This window comes from Dama dama, chromosome 7 (genome assembly GCF_033118175.1).
Source record: "Dama dama isolate Ldn47 chromosome 7, ASM3311817v1, whole genome shotgun sequence".
In the NCBI taxonomy this organism is placed as follows: domain Eukaryota; kingdom Metazoa; phylum Chordata; class Mammalia; order Artiodactyla; family Cervidae; genus Dama; species Dama dama.
Window position 1 is genome coordinate 17905450 of NC_083687.1, and position 23759 is coordinate 17929208.

The window sequence follows — 23759 nt, forward strand, 5'->3', positions numbered from 1 at the left end:
CTCACCTCACAGCCCTGTGTGTGTCAGTCGCTCAGTCGTGTCCGACTCTTTGCGACCCCATGGACTGCAGCCCACCAGGCTCCTCCGTCCATGGGATTCTCCAGGCAAGAATCCCAGAGTGGATGGCCATTTCCTTCTTCAGGCTAACAGCCCTTAGGCATTCGATAGTGGGTGGATCCTGGCTCCTCTCTGAAGCACGCCCTTCTCTGGTCAGGGGCCAGAGGTGGTTTCACACCAGCCTGTGTGGGGCCTCGCTTGTCAGTCATTTACACCTTAGTATGAACAGCTGGTCAGAACCTTTCCCAAGGAAAGATGTGGACAGAGGGAGGGGAAAGATGGGAGAGATCAGTGTGGAGAGGCAAGTAGAAAGAGGGTCCCAAGACAGGAAGGTCTCGGGTATCAGGAAGAAGATCTCAGAGACACAGCATTGAGTGGACAAATCGAACTGCAGAATAAAATGTACAGCCAGAGCCCACTGAGGCAGGAAATAAATAAATGTGTAGAAAAGACTGGAAGAATCAGGATGCTTCCTGAATGCCTACTAATGGTCAGGGCTACGCTAGGGGCTTTTCAAATATTAACTCATCTGTTCTTCACAACAACCCGAGTCAGTGACTACTAGTATTGCCCTCAATTTCCAGGGAGAAACTGAGGCGCAGAAAGGTGAAGTCACTGGTCCAAAGTCACATATCTGATAAGTAGCAAGATGGCGGTTTGAACCAGGCAGCCTGATTCACAGCCGCTACTCTTTATGCACTCATCTGGGCCCCCAACATCCAAACTGTTCGCTGTAGTTACCTCCAGGGAAGAGCAGTGGGGTGGGAGGGGCAAAGAGGGGTTCTTAGAGTTTCTCATCCCACTTTCGAAGCAGTTAACTTTTAGGATTATGAAGACGTGCTACTTGTACGATTCTTTTGTGTGTGTGTGTGTGTGTGTGTGGTCGCACCGCGAGGCATGCAGGATCCCAAGTCCCTGACCAGGGGTCAAACTCGCACCCTTAGCCATGGAAGCACAGATTTCTTACCACTGGACCACCAACGAAGTCTCTGTTGTGATTCTTTAAAAACAAGGGGAAAGGGAGTAAGGCAGCGTCTAGGGGTTTGTGAGGAGCCCCACCGGCTTCCAATCATGTCCAAAGGTGGGATTCCCCAGGTCCACCTGGAATCTGGCCCAAGCCCTGCCTTGCTCAGCGAGGTGGTCATTAGGCCAGCTGAGGACCCTGGGTGAGGACACTGAGTGGCCTCCGGAAGCACAGGTCAGGGTCAGAAGCCACATGCCAGCACCCAGGGCCCAACTCAGGTTCCCCTACAGCCCCCGACATCAACCTTCGGAGGGGACGTGATCTTCATGAGGGGCCCCCCAAACAGCCCTGAACTGAGGCACGTCCCTTCAATTGCGTGCGGGGCCTGAACTGCCTTGGGAACTTTTCCTTCTTCCAGGCGATCTTTTAAAAAATATGAGCAGGAAGCAGAAAACACATAGAGCCTCAAGAGCCAGCAACTCCATTCCTAAGTGTCTGCCCAGCAGAAAAGCATCCCAGTGGCCGCCAGAGGACACGGACTAGAATGTTCACAGCAGCGCTATAGATAGTGGCCAAAACTGGACGCCACTCAAATGTCCATCAACAGGAAGATGGATAAAGAGGTGATATCTCCATGCCCTGGAATGTAGCTTAGCGATGGGAGTGAACCAACTATTGCTAAACACAACTCAGATGACTCCCACAGACGTAACGGTGAACAAAAGAAGCCAAACAGGCACATACAGTGATTGATATACACACGGGTCAGAAACGGGAAAAACAAATCTTTTATGTTAGAATTCAGGATCCTGGTTACCCCTGGGGGGAGTGATGGGGAGGTGACACAGGACAGCTTGGGGTGGGGGCTGGGAGGACTAGGAACGTTCTGTAATTTGATGCGGGTATTGGTGACATGGGAGGATTGAGTTTATGAAAATGCATCCAGATGCTCACTCAACAATTTGCACACTTTTCTCTAAGTGTGTCATACTTTCACTAAAATTTTACAGAAGAATGAGGGCAGACCTTAAAGAATGTAAAAGAAGTGTTGAACAAATTACCCTTCCCCTCCCCCACCCAAGTGTGACTATGACTTTAAAATGCCTTTGGTACCAGGCAGCTTCAACACCACTGCCCAAGGGTAGCTTGGTATCAAAGCCTTTAAAAATATCAAAGCCTTTAAAAATATCCACTAGCTCGAAGAAGAAGTCTCAAATACAGGAAAGGCTTTTATGCATAAAGATGTCCATCACATTCTATAGAGAAAAATCAAAAATAATCTCAATGTCCAGCAATAGGATGGTTAAATTATGTTGCATTCTGGAATTCTCTAGGGGTCCCACTCTGGGTTAGGACTCTGCACTTTCACTGCTAAGGACCCAGGTTCCCAGGTTCAATCCCTGGTTGGGGAACTAATATCCCACAAGACACAGGAGGATCAAAAAAAAAAAAAGGTTGTGATCCTCCTCGTGGAATGTTGTGTTTATAATAAGTAACACAGGGTTATGTCAAGTGATAAAAAGTAGTATGCAAAGTTATATATAAAATCTGATCATCATTGTGTAAAATATGTGTAAAAAAACCTCTTGGGAGGAAATAAACTAAAATATTACTGACTTCTTTGGATGATGAAATCACAAACAATTTTTTCTTTCTTTTTACATTTTGGAATGTTGTTCTTTTTCTATAATGAACATGTATATCTTCCTAACGAGGAAAAATAAACTGATGCTTATGGACCACGTATGGACCTGCTTATGCACCAGGTATGCTTAAATGCATCTTATTTATTAATAATTATCACAATTACTTTATGATACGAGCACCAGTACTATCCTTCCCCCGCCCCCCCTTATAGATGAGGCAAGTTTGTCACTTGCCAAAGGTCGCAGAGCTAATGAGCGGCTAGGCTGGATGCTGGCAGTCTGACTCCACCACCCTAATCCTGGGGCTTAGAGTTTGGCCCCAGTCCCGCACTTGGGGCAAGGTGGTCACATTTTATTTTAGGGATTCCCACTGAAGAAGCCCCCCTCCAATCAAAGGGTTTCAGCAGCTGATCTCTTTCATCTAGCTCAGGGGCCAGAGGGTGCCTGGGACAAGGGAATGGTCTGGAATTCTCAAACACAAGCAGAAAAAATTCTGCCCTTCCTCAAAGGGTAGAGATAATTTCCTGTATTCCTAGGAAAAAACATTATGTCTGGCGGCTGAAACAACAAAGTGTGGACGCTCAGAGGCCAGGGTGCCTGGTTAAGCCATTTATTACGTTCTATGCCTCTGCGGTCGGAAGAAGTTTTCTTCTGATCCAGTCTGTTGCAAACCACCAGTTGTGTGGGAACTGCCCAGTTGTGGCGGAGGGGAAATCAAACCAATCACTAAAGGAAGGCCTCCTGGACAGGTGCTGTGGCTCCCGGAGGCAGGGGGACGGACCCCGCGACCTCCTGGGTAACCTTTCAGCCTTGGGAAGGGAAGACGGGGGAAGATTCCAGGACTAGGGGTTGTTTTATCTTCTCGGAGCCCCCTCTGGCAGAGGACTGGCAAAGGAAGGCCTGATGAACTAGGAAATGGAACAAGAGTGTCCACAGAACCCCCACGCCTTAGGACAAGGCTGTTCCTAATTATCAAGATGGTCACGGATCCCCAGGGGACCTGGTGGGGGCAACAGGGTGCCCCCTGATGGGTGCACCCATTTGGGTGGCACCCAAAGAGAGCTAAGGGTAGGGAGGTGTCATGAGATCGGTCCCCAGGAGCCAGCATACCTGCCCATAAGATGATGTGGGAACTTGGCAGCAGGATGCCTGGGGATGAATTCCAGACATGGGCCTGACTCAGTGTCCAAGCCTAGCCTCAGTCTTTCCATCAGCCAAGTGGGACTTACCAGCTGGGGAACCTCTCCCACAGAGCTGCTGTGACCCAAGCTGGGATGCTGTGTGGAGGCCTCTGCAAGTGTGAAATCACGGGTGGCGGGGCGGGGGGATGTCACCACTGGGTCACTGTTCACCGTTGCTTCATCCATGCCCACCGGGGGCATCCCTGGGCCAGTCTCCTCTTTCTATTCTTTAGTTTCTTTTGAGGAAAGGGTCCCCTCCATTCCTCCATCCATTTACATGTTGGGGCCCCAGGTAGGGGGAGTCCTGCCTAGTGGCCACCTAGCTTCTATCTCTTCTTACAGACTGGCCAGAAGAAAGACTTTGGCCAGCTTTTCCCAGGACCGGACACCCTCTTTGTTCCCTGTCCAGAAGCCTTGGGTTTTAAAAGATTTTCTTTCCAAAGTCTGTCTATGATATGTAATTCACTGCAGTACTCTGGGAGAGGCAGGTGGGGAGCAAGGAAGCCTACCTCTCTTGGTTCTAAAGAGATCAAGAGCAGGCAGAGTACCCGAGCACATCGCCTGTGCTGGAGACACTTGGTTGAGTGGGTTGTTATCATCTTAGCTGACCCAAGGTCTCTTGGGGGTCATGAAAAGCAACAGTGGGGCCTCTGGCTGCCTCCAACATTGAAAGAAAGCAACTGGGAGTCACACTTGCTCTGGTAGGTGTGACCCGCAGGACACTGCAGGGCTGGGGGCGGGGAGAGTACAGTCAGGGGCTTGTTTTTTTTTGTGGGGGTGACATTCCATGCGACATGCAGGATCTTAGTTCCCCACCCAGAGATTGAACCCGCACGCCCTGCACTGGAAGTGTGGAGTCTTAACCACTCGACCACCAGGGAAGTCCCAGGGGTTTGTTTTAGATAACCTGACCAACCTAGACAGCATATTAAAAAGCAGAGACATTACTTTGCCAGCAAAGGTCTGTCTAGTCAAGGCTATGGTTTTTCCAGTGGTCATGTATGGATGTAAGAGTTGGACTATAAAGAAAGTTGAGTGCTGAAGAATTAATGCTTTTGAACTGTGGTGTTGGAGAAGACTTTTGAGAGTCCCTTGCACTGCAAGGAGATCTAACCAGTCCATCCTAAAGGAAATCAGTCCTGAATATTCACTGGAAGGAATGATGTTGAAACTGAAACTCCAATACTTTGGCCACCTGATGTGACGAACTGACTGATTTGAAAAGACCCTGATGCTGGGAAAGATTGAAGGCAGGAGGAGAAGGGGACAGAAGATGAGATGGTTGGATGGTATCACTGACTCAACGGGCATGAGTTTGAGTAAACTCCGGGAGTTGGTGATGGACAGGGAGGCCTGGTGTGCTGCAGTCCATGGGGTCGCAAAGAGTCGGACACGACTGAGCGACTGAACTGACTGACTGACTGACTGAACGCAGGCAGGAGGTGGAGAGGAGGGAGAGGAAGGAGAGTGGACGTGAAGGGCAGACACCAGAGCTCCCGGGCCGCTGAGTGGCCTCCAGGCCCCACGGCTCAGGCCATCAGCCCCACATCCCGGCGGCTCACATCCCGCAGGAAAGGGTGGGAGCTGGCGCCTCCTGGCTGGCCCCGGGCAGGGCAAGGGGGGCAGCTTCAAAGGCAATCCCAGACCAGAGAGGCGCCCATCTTGTCTCCGAGGGATCAGCTGGTCCCTGGTGGGAGGCCGGCCCCAGGAGCACTATCACTGTGCTTTGAAGGATGGGGGCCTCGGGTGGGCAGGGGGGACACGTGGCTGAAAGAAGCAGGCAGAGGAGAAACCAGAACAGTCCCGGGACGTGTCTGCTTTTGTGATATGCATAGACTCAGGCGGGCCACACACACAAACACTCTGCCGTCTGTCTCTCTCACACCCAGACACACACAGTGCAGAACCCCCCACCCTGCCGCTCGGCGGGGAGCCGCCCCTCTCCTGGGTTGGAGCGGGTGAGGGGGCTGAAACCCCCATCTTCCCCTTCTCCCCTGCAGCCCGTGCCGGCCACCCCATCCCCTTGAACAGCCTGCCTGTGGCCACACAGTCTTGTTCCCCGGTTGTTCCTGGTCACCGCCAGTCTCCCCAGCTACAAGGAAGCTCCCAGAGAAATCAGCTTTCTTCCTCAGAACCTCCGCCCCATCCCAGCCGGCAGACTTCCCAGAAGGAGACTCGGGGCCCCGGGAGGCTGCTCGTCCAACCACCCGTCACGTGCTCAGTTACCACCTGTTCACTCATTCAGCAAACAGCCCGAGTCCCCTCCGTGGACCAGGCAGAGTGCTGAGCACATGACCGAGATCAGATCTCACCCGTCCCCACAGACACTTCACAGGACAGAGCTTCTGCAGATGAGAGAACCAAGACTTGCAGAGGGGTTCCAGGCCCTGGGCAAGGTCACACTACAAGGACACAGTGAAGCGGGGAGGCCAGCCCAGGTCTCCTGCCTGTGTGTGGCCACCACCAGCTCCAGCATCAGAAGGAAACCCGGGGTGCAGAGGGAAGAACCCTAGAGATGGATTATTGTCCCCGTAAACTCCCAGCCCCGCCTCACCCCTTGTTGTCCTCAGTGAATCCTACGGAGGGTCCCAGAGGCCTGCACATCCCTCGGCCCTCCCAGAGGCCCCAGGACACAGGCCAGGCCCGGCCCACCTGCAGGCTCTCTGCTGCTACACGGCCAAGACAGATCCAGGCCCGGGGCTCAGGAGACCAACCATACATCGGGATCTCACTGAGGCAGTTAATGTGCGCCACACAAGGGCCTCAGGGGGAAATCATATCAAACAGGCTAGACAGACATGCGATTGCATGAACCGGAGTCCTGACATTGGATGACAGGGGTGTGTGTGTGCATCCAGAGGGGTCGCTGGGAGGGAAGGACAGCCCACAGATGGTGCCCCAGACAGGAACGGGGCCTGAAGAGCAGGGGTTTCAAGGCTGGGTCTCCAAAGGCTTCAAGCCCTGTGTGACCCCCGCCCCCTGCCCACCCCAGCCCACCCGATCCCCTCCCCCTGCTAAGTTCTGTGGGTGGTAGGTCAGCCTGAAAGGTCATCAATGCCCCCACCAGGGAAGCTGAGGCCCAAGACTCCGCCTAGTGGGTCACTGTGTGCCATCATGGGTTTGGGGCCCAAGAGTTTGGAGCCTCTGGAATGAGTCCGCTCCCAAAGGGCCGAGTAGGGTTGAAAAGCTGTGTTTAGCTGTCCCACCGCCCAGCTGTGTGAGCCCACCTGGGGTCCCTCTCCCAGCTGGACCCCTGGTTGGTCACGTGACGGGGCAGGTGCAGGGCTCAGGTCGTATGGATGGTCTGGGGCTGGATGCCCGCCGAGCCGCCCTGCAGGCGGGGGACAGGGAGAGCCGTCTCGGGAACTCTCTCTCCAGAGCTGCGGCAGCCTCAGGGGACCCAACCTTCTCTTGTCTGTCTCCTTAGGAGAGAGCAACCACTCCCCAGCCCCAGTACCGGCCTCTTGGGCAGGGCAGGCCCGCTGACCCGGGTGTGAGAGGACACAGCCCGCGGCAGCGAGGAGCACAGCCCGCACACGGAGCAGCCTCTGGCTCCAGACCCGGGGCCTCGCTCCAAACCCAGCCTTCTCTGCCCCAGGCCGGGGCACCTGGCTCCTGCCCCTGCCCTTGGGGGCTTCCTCCACTTCCTCCCGGCTGCAGCCGCCTCTCCGGTCTCCAGCCTCCCTGCCCACCGTCCACTGCAATGAACTCCTACTGTTTGGCTTCCTTTTTCAGACTTTAATCTGCCTCTGAGGACATGGAAGACAACCTCCTTAAAACTGAAGCATCCAGGCTTTGCCTAATAAAAGAAGACTTTGGAAGAGAGGAGGGGCAAAGAAAGGGAGAAAGACACTTATGAGCCCTGACAACTGCGTTAAATTCGCAGAAGGTGGCCCATGGCGTCAGGAAACAAACTGCCAGGCATTCATTACTATTTGCCCTGATTCCTTTGCACAGTTCTAAGCTGATACATGGTACTGATGTCATCCTCAAACTATACACCACTGGGGATGCAGAAATATACCCCCCATTTCACAGAGGGAGCAACTGAGGCAAAGAGGCTGACAGCTCGCTCCAGGTTTCATGACAATAGGCAGTAGAGCTGGGGCGCCTGGTCAGCACACCCAACCTCTGCCTGCAGAGGCTCATGAGTGCCCAGAGCCTGGCCGCATGCTGGGTGGGATTCAGCCTGGAAAGGGCCTGAGGAGGCAGGGAGGGAGTCATAGGCTCTGGGCTAGGCAGGTGGGGCTGGATGCTGCTCCCTGCGGTCCAAGCCCTCTGCCATCCCCTCAGCTGCATCTCTGCCTTCTGAGTCTGCTCCCTGGAAGATGGTTGGGTTCAGTAAAATGCTCGTATGCTGTGGACCCAACAGACCAGAGCTCGTCTGGCTTTGCCACTCTTCAGTTGTGTGACCCAGAACAGGTACTTAACCTCTCAGAGCCTCAGTTTCCCCATCTGTAAAATAGGATGGCAGTCATGCCACCTCTCTCAGAGGAGGCCAGGGGAATCAAAGGAGCTGGCGTGTGTGAGGTGTCTGGCACCTAGGGGGGTGGCCCATGAAAGTCAGTTCCCTGGCCAGGTGAGCAGTGTCCATCTGGCTGGAGTTTGGAGGGCCTTTTAAGACTTCACCACTGAAAGCATGACCCACAGGCATCATATCCCCAAGAGCTGGTTAGAAATGCAGATTTTCAGGCCCCAGCCCAGACCTATGGATGTTAGCACTTTAACACGGCATCCTAGGAGATTGGTGGGCACGTTAAAGTCACTTCACTTGCAGCTTGATGGGGCTTGGTCACTTGCTGGTTTCAAGTGGGACAGGTGGGAGAGGGAGCCACGAGGTGGAAAGAGATGCTTAAAGGGGCAGGCACAGGCCTTCGGAGTCCCACAGTGAACCTGAGCAAACTGCCCAGACTCTCAGGCCCCGAGGTCAAGGTGGAGGCAGGAATAAGGGCTCCAGGCTGGCTCTGGACTCTCGATTACTTGGTGCCGGGCCTCTGGCCGGGGCAGGAGGGGAAACAGCCTGCAGGAACCAAAGGGAAGCTGATAAGGTTCCCTGTGGTGGGAGCGCAACCCAGACAGGCCTACTCACACACATACACAGCATCTCCTACACAAACCATTGCGCGCACACACACACACCTTGCCCCAGGACTTGGCTGCCCAGAGAACAGCCCCAGCAGAGAGCAGACAACTCTGAGAACAGGCTGTGGCTGAGCCGTGCGTGAGGCATGCAGGCTGCTGGGGCCCCTATAGCCGGCCTGGATGACCACTCTACCCACCCCCACTGCTCGGCCCCTCCCCTTCACCTGCCTGAGCCCAAACCCAGCTGAGCAACAAGAGACCCAAGATTGGCTCCCCTGAGCTTCAAAGGGACTCACATTCTAATTGGTCCCCTTGCAACGTGCCCGCAGATGGGCCCACATCCCAGGTTGCTGGATGGTAGATGGCAGGATGGAGCACTGACCTCAGGGTTCCTCCCCAGGAGGCAGCAACACCCAGTGGACGGAGCCCATGCCTATTTCCCACACATACACGAGCAACAGCAAAGCCCATCCTCTCCCCGGCCACACAGCTTCGGGAGCAGCAGGGACCCCCGCCCCCAGACCCACGGGTGGGTAGCAAGGCTCTCACCCATACACCCTCAACTTCAGCTCAGAAACACACACCCACTGACCTCTTTCACCTCCGCGGACTGGATGGCCAGGGGCCCCCAGGCTCACAGGGCTCCAAAAAATCCTAAAATGTGGGCCCTCAAGCAGGCCTGGGATGCCCAAGAGAGAACCATCGACTAGGGGGTCACTGGGGCTGCTGCAAGGTGCACAATGTCATGGGTTCTGGAAAGCCCCTTGGCCCCACAATATCCCTCCACCACGTCCGGAAATCCCTTCCAAACTTCTAAGAGTCACTGCCGGGAGAGGCTCCCACCTGAAGCCCGGTCAGCTCACAGCCCCAGTGAGAGGCGGCAGACAGTTGGCTTGAGTGGCAGAGGAGGGGCAGAGGGAGGGTGCGTGCCAGGCCGGCAGCGCCAGCTCCCACCGGGAGGGGGCACCCCCTGACACCCCAGAAGGCCGGTTCCAGAGAAGACAGCACCTCTCAGCCATGGAGAAGGAGTGGTCCCTCAAAGGGAGGAGCTTTAAGCAACCCCACCTCCACGCACGCCAGGGGACATCGGGTCCTGCTCCCCCGGCAGTCTCTACAGGGAAGGCAAAGAGCTGGACCAGGAACCCACGAACAGGGCAGGGTGGGGGGGGGGTGCCCTGAGTGATGAGCGCTGGGGGACAGGAGGGGGAATTAACCAGGTTCCAAAATAGCACTGCTGGTTCTGCCTCACTTCACCCTGTGCAATGTCTGGCAGCTTCTGCTTTCGGTCTGACTCATGCCTGGCGGGGGCAGGACAGGGAGGCTGGAGCAGGCAGGGGCCGCCGGATGACCACAGGCTGTTCTCCCCTCGCTACTGCCCCCCACCCGGTGGCTGGGCCTTCTCCCTGGCCCCGCCCCGGCGTGAGCTGCGCTTCTGGGAACTGGGAACATTCATTCGGGCCACAAAATCCAGGGGTCCCCTGCCCGGGTCCTTTCCCAGCCAGCCCACACTCGGCCCAAGGCTTCCTGAATGGCAGCTGCCCCAGACCCAGAGCACAGAGTGGCTTCTCTGCTGCCCGGCCCAGGTGCCTGGCTGGCATCTCTAACCCCATCCGTCTGGAAGCCAGAGAACTCTCTCCCCAACACTTGAAATGACCTTGTACCGCAGCGTGCCCCTTCCCAGCCAAGGGAGCGGAGGGAGGCAGCCACCTTCACCTGTCCCTCCCCTGCCGCCACCAGTACACAGGTATGAGATGCACTCTGCAGAGATCTCACGCTCAACGCGCACACAGCAGGCCCCCCACCCCATTTTCTCTCCTGAAATGCCACAAGGAACACTTGCCCTTTGCCAGGCAGAGGGAGGAACCCAGTGCCCTGGCTTTTGAGCTCGTTGGGTCAGGGCGGAGCCTTGCTCAACTCTGCGCTCCCCATCCACCCCTCCCCCCACCTGTGCCCCCGACCCGCGCCCCCACCCCCCGCTTCCCCCACGGGGGTAAGACTTCTCTCGATCTCCTGATCAAAGATGCTTAAGCTCCCACCTGAGACAAACCAAAAGCTGCGTCGTAAGTTCCCAGTGCTAATCTCTCCCACGTCCTCACAGCACTCACACCGACACAAGCCTGCCTCGAATAAGCACAGCCACCTTTCTATCCAAGTGGGGCAGGTACAACTTCAAGGCCAAGTTCACTCTGCCAAAGCCGGCCCTGCCCTCGGGGTGGGAAATAGATGCCACCGGTAAGTAGGGGGAGAATGTCAGAGGGCATGGGGCTGGCCAGCCCAGGCCAACATGCTCCTGCCCCCCCACCCCCGCTGCCCTGGCACACACACGCTGATCAAACCTGGTTTGGAAGTGAAAACATCAAGGGGAAAGTCTGTGGGCGGCAGCCGGAGAGATGAGTCAAAAGGGACCGGGGCTTGGCAGACCTGCCAGTGGCCCGTATGGAGTCTGGAGCGTGTGCTCTGCGTGTGCCCGCCAGGCTGGCACCTGCCTCTGCCCGGTCCCCTGCTGTCCCTGCCCCCACACCAGGTGGCCTCACCTACATGCCCCCTCCCTCCCTTAACTCTGCTCCTTCCCCGGGCCCCCCAAGATAGGAGAGTCTAGTGTGAGTCTGAGGGATGGGGGCAGGAGTCTAGAAGGAGCAGGCCCCTCTCCAGGGAGCAGGTACAGGCAGGGCTTTCTCCACGGACAAAGAAGGGCACCCACGAATAAACTGACCCCCCACCCTTATTGCACCGTGAATTGCATCCTGTTCCCCATAGAGACTCAGCGAGAGGGCTCTGGAAGGCTCGGTTCCCCACTGACGAAAAGGCAGCCACGTGGCAGCCGTGGGTCTGGCGGCCTCGGGAGGGGAAGAGGCAGGGGTGCGAGAGAAAGGAAAAGGAAGTCAGAAAAACCGCTACAATCACGGCCTCTGCAGAGCTCTGCCGGAAGGGGACTCAGAGTGGCTCAGGCTCTGTGGCCACCCATCGCGTCGGCCCCACCCTCTAGGAGCCGACGTCAAGCTCAGAGAAAGAGAGAAAGGGCCAGAAAGGGCTGCCGCGTGTGGCCTCTCCTAAGGACCTCCTGCACGCTGAATCCCTTCCCTCTGCTCAGAGCGTCTAGAGGGGCCCTGCCAGCTTCTCCTCTTACCGTGACACCCGGCACGGAGCAGGTGTTCCTTAAGCATCTGCTGAATGCAGTGAATGTGGTACCCATGACTGGTCCCAGTGGGAAGGGTCTGCCCGGAGGCAGCGGGAGAGGGTGGTAGCAGCTTCGTGGGCCCGGAGAGAAGGGAGGGGTGGCAAGGGGACTTGGCAGGAGGCACACTCTGAGGAACTGGCTGGCCACCATGCCTGCGGTCAGTGAGAGCAGCAGAGGCTGTTAGGGCCCCGGCCACAGCCCCTAGCCACTCCTAGTCCCGACCTGCCCACCTGAGCACCTCCATCAGCCAGCACCTGCACACACCTGCACCAGAGCCAACGGAGGTAGCACCCACCTTGCCCCAGCCAAAGACAGAGGGGAACTAGTAACAAACCCCCAATTCCCTCCCCTTGTCCCGAGTGACGTGAAAGTCGCTTGGTCGTGTACGACTCTTTGCGACCCTATGGACTATACAGTCCATGGGATTCTCCAGGCCAGAATACTGGAGTGGGGAGCCTTTCCCTTCTCCAGGGGATCTTCCCAACCCAGGGATCGAACCCAGGTCTCCCACATTGCTGGCAGACTTTTTATCAGTTGAGCCACAAGGGGTCCTGAGGCTGGGAATCTAAAGCATATTCTCCAGAGTCCACAGTGGTCACCTGCTCTGAACACACATCTCAGTGGCTCCCTTCCCCTCCCCACCTCACTCCGCCTACTCCACTAAGGCGGCTTCCTGGGGTCATCACCCAAGTAAACTGTCTGCACTCACAGCCCCATCTCAACCAAAGGGGCCCCAGGAGGGTGCCTGAAATTGACCTGAAATTGTGCAGCTAACTCTACTGCTTAGAAAGTTACCATTAAAAGTGCCAGATTAAAATGCAGGCTGGGTGTCCTAGGGAGAAGCAGAGAGGCAGGAGTGCAAGAGCCCAGTTGCTGCAGAGAGACTGGTGGGGTTGGATACAGTGGTCAAACATGTACCTAGAACTTTCCTACCTGTGGCAGACAAGAGTGCCCTCAGAAGCAGAGTTGGCCTGATGAAGAGAAGAAACAAGGATGTGCTGGGCTGCAAGTTATATGATCAAGAAGCCTCCACTGCAGGTGTGGGGCTGGTGACATTGTTACCGGTAGCAAATGCCAATAGGACTGGAAGTCTAGCATGACTTCTGGCCCCCAGGGCTGCTCCTCGGATAGCACTATGGAACTCCGGCATTCCAGAATCTGAGCATGCCTGTCCAGTCCTCCAGTAGCAAAGCTGTCATGTTCCACGTTCAGAAAGAGGCACTTGGGACACTCAGGGAGGCCATCTGAGCCCATACTACGAGCATGAGTTCTGAAGCAGAGAGAGCTGAACTCCAGATCTGTTGCTTATTGGCTGCATGACCTCCAGCAACTTCACTTCACAGGATCCTGGTGTCCTCATGTGCAAAAGGAGGATAATGTCTATCTTAAAGAGTTTCTGTAAGGATTAAACGTAAAGCAACTAATTTGGCACTCAGGAAGTATTTGGTAGATGCATGGATAGATGTACAGATGTAATAGATGCCTGGATGGACATAATGGATTAAGGGACGGATGGATGGAAATAATGGGTGGATACATATGATGGACAGATGGATGAATGGATGGATGCATGGATGGATACAATGCATGAAGTGATGGATGAATATTGTGGATAGATAAATGACTGAATGTTTAAAAGGAGACAGAAGAGAGTAGTTTTCTGCAGTCTGGTCCCCACCTGGTTCAATATCCTTTTAGGCTAAATTTAATAGCAAGAAAATGAAGGCCTATCACTCTAATTTTTCTGTTAGAGAAATCTATTTCCATTTATCAGGTTGACAAATGCAAAGTAAGATCCTCCTAACGGGCCTTAGCCACATTACCGGGGGGTCATTCCCTGAAGAGGGTAGCGGGCTGGGTCAGGAGAGAGGGTATCCTCCTGGCTCGGTCACCAGCACCCACGTTCTCGCTGTGTGGTCACACCATGCTCATATCCCACTCCCCTCAAGTTCAAGTCCAGCCAACCCCAATCCCAGGGAACGTGGGTCTGGGCCAGGGAGAGGAAGCAGATGCTGAACAAGAGAAGGTTGGGGGAACGGGCCAGCGCAGCTGAGCAGAAGACCAAGAGCAGAGCATGGATACGTGGGCTGGGAGTGAGCAGAGATCAGAGAAAAGTGACCAAAGAGCAGAGAGAGGGTTTCCTGTCTTTGGAGAAGTGGAGAAAGGAATCAGCCCTAACAGAACAAGGGAGCAGAAACAAAATGGACTGAGCAACAAAGAAGTCATCTCCCTGCTCCATCACCCCCACTGTCCACCAGATAAAGTCCAAACTCCCTGGGCGGACATTCAAGGGACTCAGGATCCCCCTGTCCTAACCAAGTCCTGGGCTCAGTAAAGGCGGTCTCATCACTTTCTCCCTGACACAATCCAGACCTCCAGATGTTCCTCCTGCCCCATCCTCCTTCCACAGATTGTCTAATAATGCCTGTGTGTCTCTGGAAGGCCTGCTCCAGAGCCACCTCTTCCAGGCAGCCTACCCTGACTTCACCCTCCTCTGATCACCATTTGGAAACAATTGCTTAATTGGCTCCATGCCAGGCTCCGTGCCTGACACCAAGATCCAGATATAAGTAAGATAGTCCCTGTCCTCACAGGTACTCGCAATCTATTTTGAAAAAACGACATTACTTGATAACATATATTGTACTGGACTTCCATTTAGAATGACTGCCTTACTATGACTGTGCTGTGCTTAGTCACTCAGTCGTGTCCGATTCTTTGCAACCCCATGGACTGCAGCCAGCCAGGCTCCTCTGTCCACGGGGATTCTCTAGGCGAGAATACTGGAGTGGGTTGCCATGCCCTCCTCCAAGGGATCTTCCCGACCCAGGGATCAAACCCCAGTCTCCCACGTTGCAGGCAGATACTTTACCATCTGAGCCACCAGGGAAGCCCTTACTACCAATAAACCTACTACCAATAAACCTGAACTGAGCTCTTCCCGTTTGTCAGGAACTCTTCCTAAGGGCTTTACCGTGTCTTAATTCATTTGCCCTCCTCAACAACACTGGGAAGTAGGAAATATCAGTGTACCCATTTTATAAATGAGAAGCTGAGGCACAGAGGAGTTACTCGGTCTAGTTTGCTCGGCTGTAGCCGAAGCTCCCCGAGGGCTGTCCCCAGGTTTTCTCTTTCTCGGCTTCTCCCAGGGAGAAGGCACTCAAACCTGGCCCGTCTGGGCTTGAGGTGCCTTCCTGTGGCCTGAGATGAAGGGGTTCTGGCTTTGTAGGGGGACAGTGTAATCAGAGAAAGCTGAGTCCGAGCAGGCTGGGCATGACAGGTCTCCCAGGTGGGGTGAGAGGGGAGCCAGCCTCGGTGTTCCCTTCCAGCCTCCCTCTTACCCACCTGCCCCGGCGACCCAGTCTTGGCATTGTGCGACTCTGCGGTCTCCGCAGACTGCCCTGTCCATGTGGTGAGAGGGTTGGAGTGGGACCAAAGGGGAGCCAGGCCTCATGCCCGGGATGGACGGGAACAAGGAGGTTGGGCCGGGAGAAGGGAGAAGCGTTAGCTCTGCCAGATCCCATGGGGGGGTCAGGGCTCGTGAGCAGATACGTTGAGCCCCATAGGCGTTGGTTCCAGGCACCCTCCAGGCTGGCCTGAGGGCCCAGGTGCTGGGCAGAGATGGGACCCCTCAAAGCTGAGAGCTGGGCTGCCCCCTTGGCAGGCTCTCCGGCCTCAGAGGCCCCTTCAGGCTGGGAAACCTGAGGAGATGGGGCAGCTCAGGACGGGTTCTCAGAATAGAAGCAACAGGAGGCCTTGCTCTAGGCTGGGGATGGGGAGCCTCCGGGCCAGCCTATAGAGCACAGGAAGATGGGGTGAGGCTCCAAGCTCAGCCCTGGCCACACCCCTCCTCCACATTCCTGTGTCCTCCCGAGAAACCCGGGGGACATTCAGTGCCACCACAGCAGGGGAACTGAGCCACGGAGCGGCCTTCCAATCCTGGGGACTTGTTCTGCCTGCCCAGCCACCAATACCATCCTTGAAATTTAACCTCCACGCTTCTCACAAGCACATGGGGACTCCAGACCCTACTGTTCTAGGATCCCCTTCCACCGCGGGGACTTGTACTTTCTAGAAAGTAGCCTACCTGGCTCCTCTAAGTTGGGCTGGGGAAAGAAGGAGCCAGGCCTTCCCCTGAGCCCTGACCCAAGGCTGGGTGTGCAGCATAGTAAGTGGTGCTGAGAGGCTGTGGACCAAGGCTGCCTGAGCTTGAACCCCAGCTCCATCGCTTGCTAGCTGTGTGCCCTTGGGCGAGTTACTGCAGCCTCTCGGGGTCTCGACACCTCGATTTCCTCATGTGAAAGGGAGACAGTGCTCCCTACCCTGGATCCACAGTTGATGAGAAACAACCGCTTGCACTTGGCTCCTCGAGCATCTGCATGGTCCCCGCTCCCCCGCTCAGGGCACCCCCACTCACAGCCTCACCACCAGCCCTCCCTCCTCCTCCTCACCAGGGGCCCAGTGGCTCGGGCCCTGGCAGGGGCTGCTGAGGAGCTGATGGAGCCACTGCTATGGACGGAGCTGGTGCCAGGCCCACGGCGGGCACAGGGCCCAGGCATACAATGGGGCTGTGTGTGCACCCAGTGTTACCCCGGAGCAGAGCTGGGCAGGCCAACATCTGGGGTCCAGCCAAGAATTCATTTCCCTGGAGAGGGCCTCCCCACCCCCTCCCAGGCTGCCCAGTCACCTCCCTCCCCCCGGGGTGGGGACAGGCACCACCCACGCCCCCACCGAGCCTAGGCACTGGAATGGGGACGTGCCTGGTGACAGGCGCTGGGGAAGAGGGACTCCTGAGTCCAGCTGCCAGACGGGGCTGCCTGCTCGTGAGGCATCCGGGACCCATGATGGTGATCTGGGGCTGCGGCTTCTAGGAAGGTGGAGTCTGCGGGGGCCGGAGGACAGGAGAGCGGTCAGCTGGGACCCCTCCCCGTCATACGGAAGGAGGGCTTCCCTGCTCCCCCCTGGCTAGCGGAGCTCAGGGCCCAGAGCCTCAGGAGAGGAGCCGGCTAGTTCCCCAGGGGAATGAGTCACCGGCAGTGGCTGCGGCCAAGGTTGCCGGAGCCGGGAGACGGCGGGCAGGTGGAGCCTCTCCTCACCCCTCCCTGCGGGTCTCCGGCTGGAAAGCCACTCCGCCGATGCGGGGTGCTGACCACAGCGTCCCAGGCTGGGCCTCCGGAGGACACTTCCTCTGGCTCAGAGGACTAGCTGTCCTAGGCCTGGGGGTGCACCGACTCCTAGAGCTTCAGGCATGTACCACTCGCCTGCCCCCACACGAGATGCCATGAAGAGAAGGCAGATCAGGCAGCCCCCCCAAAACCCTTAGTGAGACACAGGGTCTGAGGTGAGGGAGGGGGGGACATGGGCCTCTGGTAAGTGGGGATGAGGGGGGGAAAGCCAGGCCACCCTCTACCTCAGGCTGTGCTGAAAGTGGGGAGCTGGGGAGGGGCGCCCTTGCATGAAGTCACTTTACATTCTAGGCAGAGCGCAGGAAGCTCCCAGCAACAGGAGATAACCGCCCCAGCCCGAGGCCGGCCGGACCCACACACCCTCTCATGTCCAGTCATAACGACACAAATGTGTCCCTGCGGGCTGCCGCCCACGCCTGCAGAGGGTCACACACAAAAGTCACTGTGCGGCCCCAGCCCAGCGGACACACTCGGATGCCCACCCTTCCTCTCACACCCACAGGTCCCTGCCTCCCCGCCCAAGCTCCCGCCCAGGCCCATCACACCCTGAAGGCCCCGTCAGAGCACTGCGGCAGCCCTATCCTCACCTCAGACCCTGAGGACCACCCTCTCCCCCCTGCCACTGGTGAGGGGGGCTGGACCTTCTGGGCATGTGTGACCTGCCCTGAGAACAGCGGCTGAGACCCTGGAAGGGGCCTCCCAAGCTGAGCCCACCATCCTCATTTCACTCGTGAGCAAACTGGGGCTCAGTTGGGGAAGTGTCTTTGTCCAAGGTCATGGACAGGGCTGGGGGAGCTTAAGGCTGGTTGAACGAAGCAGAGAACAGGGAAGGCAGAGTGAAGGGCGAAAAGAAGAGGAAGGGGGTGGACTTCCCTAGTGGCATAGTGGATAAGAGTCCGCCTGCCAATGCAGGGTACACAGGTTCGATCCCTGGTCCGGGAAGATCCCACACATGCCACAGAGCAATTAAGCCCGTGGGCCAGAACTGCTGAGCCCATGCGCCTAGAAACTCATGCTCTGCAACCAGCAAAGCCACCACAATGAGAAGCCTCCGCAGGGCAACGAAGAACAGCCCTCGCTGTGCAGCAGTGAAGACCCAGCACAGCCAAAAATAAATTAAATAAATAATAATTAATTTAAAAAAAAAAAGAAGAGGAAGGGGGGATCCGCCACCTTCTCAGAGGTGCAGCTGTCCGGGGACGCTGTGGTGCCACTTCATTCATTCCTTTCAGATATTCTCGAGTGTTTACTAGGAACATGACTGCACGGTGGCCAGGGCCCTTCTGCCCAGTCTCAGCCCGCGCTCCCCGCTGGGAGAGTTTGCTGGTGAGGCTGAGTATTGTCTTCAGGGCCCCACGTCACACAGACAGCGAGGCCGGGCAGCACTCAAACCTCTCCCCCCAGGCACAGCCTGGCAGCCCCCGCTCTGCCCCCACGCCTCACAGGGAATGCCAGCATCCTCTGGACATCAGGGCCCACAGCCCAGGTCACCTCCAGAGTCAGTGCCAAGTCACACAACAAGGAGCCTAGGAGGTCACCCCTCTCAGAGACTCCCAGGCTGATTTCAACAGCAGAACCCCCTTTGCAGACAAAATTTACCTGGAACTTTGATAGCTAAACAGGAGAATGAAGCAGCTCTGTGGGGAGGGGGAAGGGCCAGACTACCTGGCCTCCAACCGGGGGCCTCCCCCTCCCCAACACCCCTCCTTCTAGTCCTTCCCCAAGGCACCCCCAGCAATTCTGAGAAAGAGTCTAAAACTCAGAGTTTTCTCCGGCCACTGTGTTACAGAAACCCAGAAGTTTCTGGGGAGAAGTTATGTGTGTGGATCACCTAAGCTCACGGAGAGCTAGGGCCCCAGCCCCCACACTCCAAACCTCCAGGCCAAGCTCTCTTCCACGACCCTCAGGGCACCCCATCCCTCACATGGAAAAGGGACACAGCAAAAAAAAGAAGAAGAGAAGTCTCATGGATTCAGATCCTCCCGTGTGCCCAGCACTGGGCAAAATGCCCCCACAAACATCAAGTGCTTTATTTTTCATAATAACTCTATAGCCTACATAGTATCATCTTTGCCCTGTAGGTTAAAAAAAAATGGACATTCAGAAAAGTTAAGTGACTCACCCAACCTGTGAAGGGCAAAGCCCATATTCCAACTTACCTGTGTGCCCTTGATCCCTCGGGGCAGCCTGGCAGAAACCACCCCATCATGATGCCCAGGTACGACCACTCCCTCTGAGCCCCATCCCAAGCTACACCTCACTCAGCTGACATGCCTCCTTCCCCAGCTCAAGCCACAGGCAGAGCTTCTCACGAGTAACAGTAACATTAGCAATAATGACAAAACCACAAGATGCCTACACCCTAGCGCTCATTAGGTAGGCTCCTCATTGGTTATTTTACTTTGTCCTTACACTTTACTCCCACTCCCATCTCACAGAGGAGGAAACTGAGGCACAGAGAGGTTGATGACTTGCCCAAGGTCACACAGCTAGGGAAGAAGCAGAGTCAAGCCTTGAGCCCAGGCAGTCTGGCTCCTGGGCCTGCACACCTCAACCCTGGGCATCATCGTTCCCTACAATGTCTGCGGTTCCTCCGCAGTGGTCGCTGTAACAAGTGCCCCAGCTGGGGGCTAGCCCTCCTCCCCCGAGGCCCTTCTCTTCAGGGGTCAGAGGCCAACTAGCACCCCTGAGGGATGGACAGGGGAATGCCTACCTGAGGAGCACCCGCTCTCCGGCTGGATGGTAACCCTCATTCCACCTCCCAACCCCCACACCCGACAGGCGCTGGAAGGATGAGTCGTGGGCATGCCAGCAACATTCAAGCATGATTAGGACGCCTACTGCGTGCCCAGTTTCAAGCAATGGGCAGGTGCAGAAAGCAGTGTCCTTGCTGTCTGGCCAGAGGCTCGGGTCCCCAGCCATGCTCAAAGGGGTCGCCCCTGCCACCCCCAACCCCCTTCAGCACTAGCTGCACCAGATGTTGGCAACACTTAGAAACAGGGCTAAAAATAGTCTCTCTAATGAGTCAGTGCTAAGAATAACCCGGGCAAACAGCCCTCTGGGTGAGGACATGCTGCCAGGGAGGCACCACCTCTTCCCACCTCCCCAGCCAGTCTGGTCCACCCACCAGCCTTTCCCTCGGCGCCCACCGCAGCCAGCAGAGAGCCCTGGGATGTTCACACCCCCTCTGCTGAGTGGACAGAGATGCGGGCATGTGCACACACGCTCCCTGCTTGAAGGGGAAGAGGTATCAAATGAGTAGGTGGACTCCAGAGACCCACCCTCTCAAGGTGGAACTGGGCCGGGGCCCAGAGACACTTGAGTGTCTTTCCCAATTCTAACAACAACCCCCCACAGGACACTAGGAGACCATGCTCCCAACTCCCCTCCCCTCCCCTCATGCCTCCTCTGTGAAACAGGTCTCTAGCATCACTCAGACCGGCCCACTTCCTAGGTGACCAGGGGAACTGGGACCAGAGAGGACCAGCATTATCCTAACGGGCAGATGTCAAACGTGGGAGATGAATTGGACCTGAGGAGTCAGAACCACATCAGATCCCATGACCAGGGGCCCCCTCATTTCTTCCCTGTTCTTCCCCAAAGTGATCGGAATTGCTAGATTCATGGACATCTGGACATGAATCACAGGTGAGAGACAAGGTGACAAGCATCACTCTACAGTCGAGGAGACCGAGGCTCAGAAAACAGAATTAACTTGCGAGGAGCTGCTCCGCTGGGATGACGCCTCACTGCCATCTGCCAGCCCGGAAGCATCACCCAGGAGACTGGATGCTGGGCACAGTCCCATCATCCAGCAAGGCCCAGAAGGAACAGGATACCCTCTAATGCTGCTGGGAGAGAGAGGGAAGGGGCCAGAAAAAGGTGAGGCACCTTCAGGAAGAAAGCAGGAAGGAGGGAAGAAACGGGTGTCCTTCCTTCTTCTTTAGGAAGAACAGAGGAAGGAGGGAAAGAAACGGGTGTCCTGGCCGTGGAGTCAGGAGCCCTGGCATCTAGTCACACAGCTCAGTTACAGATAACTGGGAAAACGGAATGATAACATGAGAAATTTCCCATGATCTGGGAAAACCATTTCCTAGCATTCCCTCCAGGACTCAGTTTCTCCATCTGGAAAATGGAGCTTTGAACAGCAGGTCATTGAGATATCCTGAAGTATATCATGACCACACATGGGGGTTGCATAATGAATATTAGCATATCGAAGGCTCTAACAAGTCCTATAGTGAAGAAATCCATTCCCCACCTCACCTTTTTTTTAACTCACACTCTCCCAAACCTGCTTGATCACCAAACCCTTCCACAGAACACATCTTGAGAAACTCTGGAGTTAGATCTGGGGTCATTACTTCAAAGGTCTGCATGGGCCAGCAGGAAACAAAAGCTTGAAGCCAGCCCAGACAAAATACATCAGGATCTGCAGGTAGCCCCAAGCCCTAAAAAATTCCTGGTAGCTCTGGGGGCTCAGGAGTCTAGGATTTCTGTTCTCTGGACACTTCCCTCAGGACCCATCTAGGGTCTTTATTCCACCTGATCCTCAGCAATCCTGTTGAGAAGGGTAGGGAAGGGGTTAGTGCTCCATGTCACACAACTGGGACCCAAGAGACCAGAGAACCTGCCTATGGCCACACAGTGGGTCCTTGGTGCAGACAGGAGAAACGGTGTCCTAAGTCCTAAGCACTTGACCTCCATGGTCTCACGTAATTCTCCCAACAACCCTTTGAGGAGGGCACCGGGGTTCTGCCCATTTCATCGAGCAAGAAATGAATGGGCAAAGAGGTTCAGGCTCACATCTGAGGAAGGTCACACAGCTTGCAAGTGCTATTGCCTGGGTTTCAACCCTGGCAGCCTGAATCCAGAACTCAAGCCCTCAGCCCAGCCCTGCCACTCACTAGTTAGCAAGAGAGATTTCACCATTCTGAGCCTCCGTTTCCTCACCTATAAAACGGGATGTATAAAAAGACTTGGGCGTTAGGTTATTGTCAGGATGAAATCTGCAAATATACAAAAGAGCTTAGCACAGTGCCTGGCATACAGTAGGTGCTCAATATGCATGACCTCTCATTAAATACCACATCCTCCTATGGGAGCACATGCCTGAACCTCGGGGCTCTGGGCTCCGCAGGCTCGAAGCCACCCACAGCTTCCTGGAAATTGACTTCTGCCAAGAAGTCCCAGGGCGCACCCCTCCACGTGGCCTCACAGGCTCCAAGCTGGGATTCCTTGGGTACCCCATGTAGGTGGGGGCTCTAGAGGCTGGGTTTCCCAGCCTGGGTCTCATCCTCTGGGGCCCCTAACGGGCCACCTCCCCCTCAGATCCGGGGATATCCCCAGTTCACCATGGGTCACAGGCCTCTCCCCACCCTTGCCCCAGGTCACGGGATGGGAAGGTAGGGGCTCTCCAGCCAGGCAGCTGATACCCTCATGACCTGCCCGAGCCTTCCCAGCCTTAGAGACAAGAGTCACAACCCACCCAGAGTTCACCACACTTCCTGTAGCTGCTCATCCCCATGAGGTCACAAGATGGGCATCACCACCCAGTCGGCGACTGCTCGGGGATTCATATGCCCACTTTACAGACAAAGAAACGGAGGCCCCCACTTACCCTGGGCAGAGATCTAAGTCATAGAAAGGCTTCTGGCTCCTGGACCAGGACTCAGGGCTCAGTCAGGTCTCAGGCCAGGCAGGCCCACCAGAGCCAGTGGGGGCAGCAAAATGGAGAAGAAGAAGGCTCAGAAGGCTCCCAGGGGGCCAAGGGGAAGAGGGAGAGGATCTGAGCTCTGAGTGCCATGCATCACTGCAGACCCTGCAAGTCCTTGGATCTGGGGAGCATCCGTAAACCTGAGTCCTCCTCTGCCCCACCCCAGCCAGGAAAAACGTGCCCAGCCCTCACCCAGTGACCTGAGACAACCCTCACCCTCACCTCTGGCGAAGTCTGGCTCTGTGCTCTCCACTGACAGGGAGCCTCCATTGGGGGGGGAGGGTGTGCTCTCTATCTCCAGACCCCAAGTCAACCACTCACCCCAGGCACTGCTTCCCCTCACTGTCCCCACAAGCACATGTCATCACCCAGGAAGCCTGACCTGACCACCCCCAGCCCTCCGTCTCTGCTGACCCCATAGCGCCGGCTCACCCAGCCACTGTGCTAAGAACCGGGCCCTGAACCCCCCTGCCCCCATTCTGGCTCCCACATGCGGAACTTGGTCTCACACTGAGTAGGTGCTCCATAAACATCACTACGTGGAGGGAGACCATCTCTCAGGCAGGGACTCCAAATATTTTGACCATGACTCACAGAAAAGTATATTTTATTTGATCCAGTACACACACAAACACACACACACACACAGCCCGGAATGCGTATTCACACGCACATGAAAACCCCAAAATTTGTACAAAACAACACTCACCAGCACTGTGCATTACATTTGGACGTTTCCGATCATTCTT

The 23759-nt window shown here is 56.0% G+C and overlaps 1 protein-coding gene across 3 annotated transcripts in view; it reads right to left on the bottom strand.

Moving 5' to 3' along the window:
• TFEB (transcription factor EB) overlaps positions 1-23759 on the bottom strand; it is a 47871-nt gene that overhangs the window by 10609 nt on the left and 13503 nt on the right. Inside the window, exon 1 of one of the 3 annotated variants that reach the window (XM_061146682.1) lies at positions 11267-11419. The exons of the other annotated variants lie outside the window; for them this stretch is intronic. The gene's annotated coding sequence lies outside the window, so the exon portion shown is untranslated. Of the gene's footprint in view, positions 1-11266; positions 11420-23759 lie in introns of those variants that run through there. 3 annotated transcript variants of the gene reach the window in all.